Source organism: Bison bison, unplaced genomic scaffold, assembly GCF_000754665.1.
Source record: "Bison bison bison isolate TAMUID 2011002044 unplaced genomic scaffold, Bison_UMD1.0 scf7180017864077, whole genome shotgun sequence".
Taxonomy (NCBI): Eukaryota; Metazoa; Chordata; class Mammalia; order Artiodactyla; family Bovidae; genus Bison; species Bison bison.
Window position 1 is genome coordinate 2,265,997 of NW_011494649.1, and position 8,207 is coordinate 2,274,203.

An 8,207-nucleotide genomic window follows, 5' to 3' on the forward strand; every position below is an offset into this window, starting at 1 on the left:
CAAAGGACTGACTGAGTGCATATTCACATTAGGGGTATACAAAAAGGAATACTTTTGAACCATCTATATTCTTCTGAATATGTTTAAATGTGCATTAAACACAACTACTAAGGAAAAATCTTTATGTGAAATAACACACATCTTAGAGAGGAATGTGCTGTTCTTTGTATGTAAAAGAACTGCTGTGATACTTTTTAGTATGAAATACTTTTTAGTAATAGTGATATATTTAAATTAATAAAACTATGCCTTTTTACCTACTTTTTGTAACTTACCAGCTCTGTCCAATGGTACCTTCTGCAATAATGAAAACTTCTATATATCAGTACTCACCAATAGAGGAGCCACTCCTCACATGTGCTATTAAGTCCCTGAAATGTACCTAAGGCTATGGAGTAACTTAATTTTTAATTTTATTTTAATCAATTTAAATTTAATAGTCTCTTGTGGCTACTGGCTGTCTTAGAGAGTTATCAGGTTTCCTTCAGCAATTAAAAAAAAAAAGGAAAATCCTGTGATTCTGTCATTCTAAAGACTGCGAGTTGTGAGGTCAGGATTAAGGCCGGGATTATTAATTGGGTGCAGAAATAAAGTTAGCTAACCTGACATAAAAATTTTCAGGTTGTTTTGTTCTAATAAATATTAAAAACTGTTATGTGCAAAATAACAAGCCGGACAATAGGATCTATACAAACACTCAAAATATACAGCTAGTTTATATCTAGTGGGAAAGGAAGGGAGGAAGAAAACAAAGAAATGTAAGAAAGGTGCAAACTGGGAGGGGTTTGGATGGAGACTGCATTCACAGTGGGTATACTGGTCTCGTGTCTGCTCAGTTTTGTAGCCCGCCAAGCTCCACTGTCCATGGAATTTTCCAAGCAAGAATACTGGAATGCATTGCCATTTCCTACTCCAGAGAATCTTCCGGACCCAGGGATCAAACCCACATCTCTTGCACCTCCTGCATTGGCAGGTGGGTTCTGTGCCACCTGGGAAGCCCTTACTCATCTCTCAGTTTCTGTTATAATCTCAACTCAGTACATCCCAACAAGACCAGGCTTACCAGTAAACTCATCCTTTTAACTAGTATTGCTAAGCTCCTTTTTAAGACAAACAACTGTGCTGAGACCTGGAGACACACTGTTGACAAGGGCAGAGTGCCCCTCAGAAACTTAAGGATCTCCTAAAAGTAGAGTCAGGTGAGCAAGCAATGAGAATTCAATGTACCACCACAGGCATAGATTCTAGGTGCCACAGGAGCATATAGAAGAGGCTTCTAACCCAGTCGTGGAGGGTCAGTTCAAGGGCAGAGAAGAAGGTTCCAGAAAAAAAAAAAATTACCCTGGAGTATCTTCCCTATTGAATCCACCTAATATTTATGTTTCTTTTTGGAAATTTCCTTTTCATTTGGAATTACGTCATCAATCACTTCAAGGGTGTTCACTTCTTGAGCACATTTAATCAATATGTATTTTTCAAACTGGTGATTGAAGAGCTTCATTATCATTTTCCTGGAGGGCTCACCATGCTCTCGGGGCTCAAGATATATGAAAACAAGTCTACTAACGAAAATAAGCTCCTAGGTAAAAAGTTCAATAATCTTACATTAAGAAAAGCATAAAACTGCCCCAGAATGTATGGTTTGTTCTCAAGTGTTTCTATTTTAAATTGTGTGTGGTTTTCTATCCACATTAAACTCAGACATTTCTCCGAAATAAACTTCAGGAAGGCTAAATAAGTAAAAGGAAAATAATCTCTAACAAAATGTAAATTTTATGTTTCAGTACAATCATGCTTGTTAGCACAGCGTTTCTATAACACTGTGACCACAATATGGATTTTACCTCAGTTTTGGGTTCAAATCCCACTTCTTCCACTTACAAGCTGAAAGAGCCTTGTCATCTAACTTGACTGTGCCTCCATTTCCTCACCTCTAAGGAATGAAGTAAGCTGAATAATGGGACAATAATAGTTCATACTTCACACAGTGGATGAGTTAAATAATCGCATATTTATAAACAACTGCCTCAAGTACTATATGAATATTAGCTATTCTTATTAATTACAATAATTCTAATTATACAAGCCTTTAAGAAAAAAAATGCAGTTCTGGTGGGAAAGTTAAAACCGCTGTGGAAAATCAGGGACCTCGGGCAAGTCCCAGTCTGGGCTTTTTTCTCAAGGTGGGAGTGAGAGGAAAAGGCCCCCAGAAGAGGCTGTTAGGAAACCTGAACCTAGCAGATCCATAAGGCTGTCTTTTCAGGCAAAGCAGTCGGTAAACAAAGATCTTGACTTTCTAATTTGATCTAGTATTTTCTCTTTTTCTTTTTTAAATTTGCTTCCAAGACTTTGATGGAATGACTTCAGGAGAAGGAAACGGTCACAGTTACTAGAAAGAATTAAAAAAAAAAAAAAAAGACAAGAAAGAAACACGAGAGATGAAACAGTTGGGAGTATTTCTGTAACAAACGTTTCCTTCCTTACAAGAGCACAGATAGGGCGGTGTGTCTGGGTCTATTCAATGCAGTAGCAGGATCCGAGGAAATTTTCGATAAGTCAATTTCGATTTCCAAAAGTCTTAACGGGGGACCATCTGGAACCTGCTGCACGACAAATCTCACATTCACAGAAAGCCTCGAGGATTTCCTGGTGGGTCCGGGAGTTTCATCTGAAAAATACCAGTGCCTTCGGGACTCCCTGGGCACAGGGGATGGGTCAAGACCTCACTCTTTCGTCCCTCCCTCCTGTGCAGGCTGTCACAGCCACAGTTCCCCACGGCAGGAGCCACGTACACAAGCATCGACAGCTGCCAAAAGGGCGTGATCACTTTCCAGGCTGCAGTCTTCCGCAATGCATCCCCCCACGCGGTCAGGCGAGTCCGCGAAAACTCCCCGGGGCCTCGAAGCTCCCTGCGGCTTTCCTCAAAGAACCCCAGATTAGCCCTGATGTTTAGGGCTCTCTAGGTTTTCCACGTCGCAGACGCGGACTGGGCGCGTCCCGGGCGAGCCCGGCTGGCGCGCACTTGGCAGCCTCCCAGTTGGCCGAGCTGGACGGAGGAGGGGGGTTGGTGGGGCCGAGATAAACGCCCATCCCCGCACCTCTAGCAGTCTTTCCACTTTCCCTCCGCTGCCTTGCACTACCCGGCCTGAGACCCGGAAGGCGGCGCCTGTTGAGTCACGGTCACGTGGCCACGGATGCGCAGAGGCTGACAGCGCCTCGGCGGCTAGGTCGCTCGGGGCCCTAGTGGAAAATTTTCAGAGACCTACTGCGGCTGCGCGCCCGTGGCCCCGCCCCCCCACCTCCCTTCCCTCTGTTCCCCGCACCTACCCCGGCCCCCAACCTTCCGGCGGCGGCCCGAGCCCGCCTCTGCAGAGGTTCCTTTCTCCCACGGGAGCAGCGCTCCGCGCGCCCCGCCCGCCTGGCGCCGCCCGCGCCTTGGCCCTCCGGCCGGCAGTCTTCGCTTCCTTCGTGCCCCACCTTGGAGCTCCGAGCCGCCGTGCGGCCTTGCCCGCGACCTTCCTTGTACCCCGCTGGCATCCTGAAAGGCAAGGAGCGGCGTCTTGGCGCCTCCGCCTTCGCCTCAGGGGCGCCACAGCCCCCACGGCCCCGCCACCTCCGATCCGCGTGATACGGGTCCCCCCACACCTTTCAGGGGAAGGATAGAAGACAAAGGGAGGACACGGTTCCGATGGGCGTCTTGGCTTCCACTCATTTGACGCCCTGCACTGCGTCCTCGTTCAGACACAGCGTGTCGTCAGCTCTATTGTAGTTCACTTACCCCGCTCACCACCTGGAAAACAAGTTGTTTTCTCTGTCCCTGACATTCCCCACTTCATTTCCCCAGCCACGAATAAAATGTATTCCCGAGACAGCAACTTCGGGGAGTTTGTTGACTTCACCCATCCAGGGTTGACAAACGGTACTCAAAAGGGATGTGTTATGTGAATGGTTCACTTCAAGAGAGCAAACAAAATTTAATAATTTCGGGGACTGGTGGGCCCTGGACTATTCTTGAAAATGGGTGTCGCTGAATAGGGAGAGGGGTTGAGAAGTGGCGTTGGTACACCACGTGTCCCAAGACAAGGTTACTTGAAGGTGGACCCAGGCACCTTAATCTGACACGTGGTGTCAAATGTTTCAGTCAAAACAGTAGTTTTACCTAAGTAAAGATCCCAGAACCAAGCCCAGATATTAAAATGCTTTTCATCTAAGAACCAGAATTGTACATATGTTAATTTTCATAAAACCTTATTTTAGTATCTTATAGCCCTGGGCAAAGAAAGAGTGGGAAACTGAAGACCAGGAATAAATGTCCATCATGGCCCCAAATGGCTGAGTGGTAAAGAATCCGCCTCCCAATGCAGGAGACAGAAGAGACATGGGTTTGATCCCTGGGTGGGGAAGATCCCCTGGAGTAGGAAATGGCAACCCACTGCAGTATTCTTGCTTGAAGAATTTCATGGACAGAGGAGCCTGGTGGGCTACAGTCCACGGGGTCAGCAAGAGTTGGATACCACTGAGCTCACAGGCATACATCACACAGTTGCTGTCCTTTTTCTCTGGACAAGAAAACAGACTGCTAACAATTAAAAACTAAAAATAAAAGTATTTTTAAATCACTTTATTATGGAAAATTATGAGTGAAATTTTTAAGTCATTTACTACTAATTAGCAGATGTTAACTTATCCAGTGAAAGAACTATTGTCAGTTTAAAAATCTGTCATCTTTCTGACAGTTTTTGTTCATATTCATTAGTATATACCACGCCTACCAAAATGGACTCTTCCAGGGTCTCAGGAAAAGGCCACTGTGTAAATACCACAAAAAGATCTTTAATCAAGTCATTCCTTCCCTTTTTATTTGGGGAGGAAATGCGATAAACAGAGTACTGACACTCTGGGTAGTTGTTCTACAGTCCTAACATAATTAAATATGCTTATACTAACAGGTCTGTAAAGCTAAACATTTCTAAAATTTTTTTTAAGATTGAATTTCTGTGGGCACCATAATTTTCCTTTTCTGGATGAGAAGGTGTGCACTTGCAAAACATAATGCCTGCAAACATACAGACTCACAATATAAAGTGGTTTTTTTGCATGACTATTACCTGATTCTGGCCAATAGGATCAGAGATATCCACAACAGTACTGTCAGGAAATATTATCTCTCTTAATAAAAATGATTCACAGAATTGACAGTTCTTTCTTTTTCAGTGGACATGGCCCCATCTGCCCAGGAGCTCTGAAACCACTGCAGCCAACATGTGCCCATGCCAGGAGATATCTCTGCATGCTGAAGATGACAGAATGAAAAGATGGTGACCTCTCAGTCTTTGAGGAGATTAAAAGGCTAAGAATTAATTCTAGGTCTGCTCTATCTGTAGACTTTCTATTATATGAGATACTAAGTATCATTATTTAAGCCACTTCTAATTGCATATTGTGTTTCTTACAATAAACAGTTTTCTGCAACTGACAACCTCTCTGGGTGGTACCTAGCCTCCAGAAAGGCCCCAATGATCCTTACCTCCTGGTATTCATGTCTTTGTATAATCCCCTTCTACATTGAATCCAGGCTTGCTTTTGTGACTGGGAGAATATGGTGGAAATATAAGTGTGACTTCCAAGTCTGCTTTATAAAGACATTGCAACTTCTGCCTTGATCACTCTTGGATAACTTGCTCTGGAATCAGCCAGCTACCATGTCATGAGGACACCAGACGGGCTTGTGAAGAAGCCTTCTTGGAGAAGAGTCAACTGGCCAGTACCAACTTGCCAGCATGTGAGTGTGTGACCTTAGAAACAGATCTTTCGGCCCTAGTCAGGCCATCAGATAACTATACACATAGTTGTCAGATTACTACAACCTCATAAGAGATTCCAAGCTAAAACACACAATTGAGTTGCTCTCAAATTTCTGATTCATACAAAGTTTGAGAGTTTCAGCCACTGAGTTTTGGAAATAATTTGTTCCACAGCAATTAATACCTAGTAGAGTACCCTTCAATACCAGAAAAACGTGCCGAAGTCACCAGGGTACTCAGAGTTAATACTATTTTGGGGGGCTTAGGAGCTGTCTTAAAAACAACCCCGGAAAGAACTAACATAAAATCAAGTAAATTGACAACAGGAAAAGAAGTGCCACAAAAAGATATTTTAAAAGTACAATGTTCAAAATAGAATGACCACTTTCGAATGGGAGTATCAAATAAAAAAAAATTAAGGTGAGTCTCAAAGGAAAAAGTTTAGATACATAGTAATACCAGGGACAAGGAGGTATAAAGAATATTCCAAGCAGTGGGTACCACTTAAATGAGAAATGGTTTCTAGTGAGAAGAGTGGCAAAAGCATAGGGTATAAGAAGGGAAATGTATTAGTTACCTATGGCCAGTAAAAAACTTAGTGGTGTAAAATGATACACATTTACTATCACTTATTTCCGTGGGTCAGGAATCCAGGCTGGGCTTACTTGGGTCCTCTCACGAATGTATTAGCTGGGGCTGCAGTCATCTCAGGGTTCATCTGGGCAGGATCAGCTTCCATGCTTACTCTTGTGACTTGGCAGGCCTCCCTGGGCTGTTCAGAGAGACTTATTTCCTTGCCCTGGGGGCATCTCTGTAGGCCAGTTCACAAGATGGCAGCTGGTTTCCCTCAAAGCAAATGAGGGAGAGAGCAAGAGAGAACAAGATGGAAGCCAGAACTCTTTGTAACCTAATCTTAGAAGTAATATACCATCACTTTGCTGAATAGAAGCACATCACTAGGTCCAATCCACATTCAAGGAAAGGGGGTTACAAATAAGTATGAATATCAAGTGAGGTTCGTTGAGCTCCATCTCAGAAGCTACCTACCACAAGAAATAGTGGGGGATCAGGGTGGAAATAAAGGCTAGTGCCAGACTTTCCAGACGGCTTGATGGGTTAAGAATCCACCTACAATGCAGGAGACACAGGAGATATGGGTTCAGTCCCCAGGACAGGAAGATCCCCTGGAGAAGGGCATGGCAACCCACTCCAGTCTTCTTGCCTGGAGAATCCCATGGACAGAGGAGCCTTGTGGGCTACAGCCCAGGGGGTCACAAAGAGTTGGACACAACTGAAGTAACTGAGCACACACGCAGGCCACAGACTAGTGCCACATCAGAGACAGCCATGAAAGCCAACCTGAGAACGGCTGGACAGGAGGGATGCGTGCCTGCACGCTCAGTCGTGTCTGACTCTTTGCAACCCTATGGACTGTAGCCTTCCAGGCTCCTCTGTCCGTGCAATTCTCCAGACAAGAAGACTAAGGTGGGTTGCCATTTCCTACTCCGGGGCTCTTCCAGACCGAGGAATCAAACCCACGTCTCTTGTGTCTCCTGCTTTGGCAGACTGATTCTTTAGCAGTGTGCCACCTGGGAAGTCCCATAAAGGGTAGAGAGAACCAATATGATGTTTGAGCCCACTTCAAGCAATCTGAAATGCTGGATGAATAAAATTTTGAGGACCATCCTAAATATGATCTTATTCAACCACAGGTTAGGAAACAATTCACTGGAGTCCTTAGAAACAGACCCGCTCTATGTTTATCAGGTGATAAAGGTCAAATAATTCTACAGAAGAAATCTATCCACCGTCCTTAAAAACTGCTACCAAACTATCTTGACAATGTAGTGCATTTCTGAAAATCCAGAGTTGACAACTTATATTTGTGATTATTCCCTGTCTTTACTCTCACTAGCTTTTAAAATTCTTTGATCCCAGTTCACAGTATGAAACAGATTTTACATCATAACTCAGGATATATACATATTTATACATAATCAAAAGTAAAATTTTATAGATTAGTACTTAGCATTTCCACGTATGGCATACTGAAATTTTAAATTCTATTTTGTACTATTGAATTAAAGGGGAAAAAAGTTTGTAGTAATCCACTGAATGCATCACTATCGACTCCTGGGACCCACTCTGCAGTTTGAAAGGCACTGTTCTGCTAAACATTCGCTTAGGAAAAGAGCAAAATTGTAGCACTTCTGACCAACAAGAATTTGGCAGTTAAGTCTCCCAGAAATTGGGTCAGGGTACTATGTCCCATCAGAGAAGGCAATGGCACCCACTCCAGTACTCTTGCCTGGAAAATCCCATGGATGGAAGAGCCTGGTAGGCTGCAGTCCATGGGGTTGCTAAGAGTTGGACACGACTGAGTGACTTCACTTTCCCTTTTCA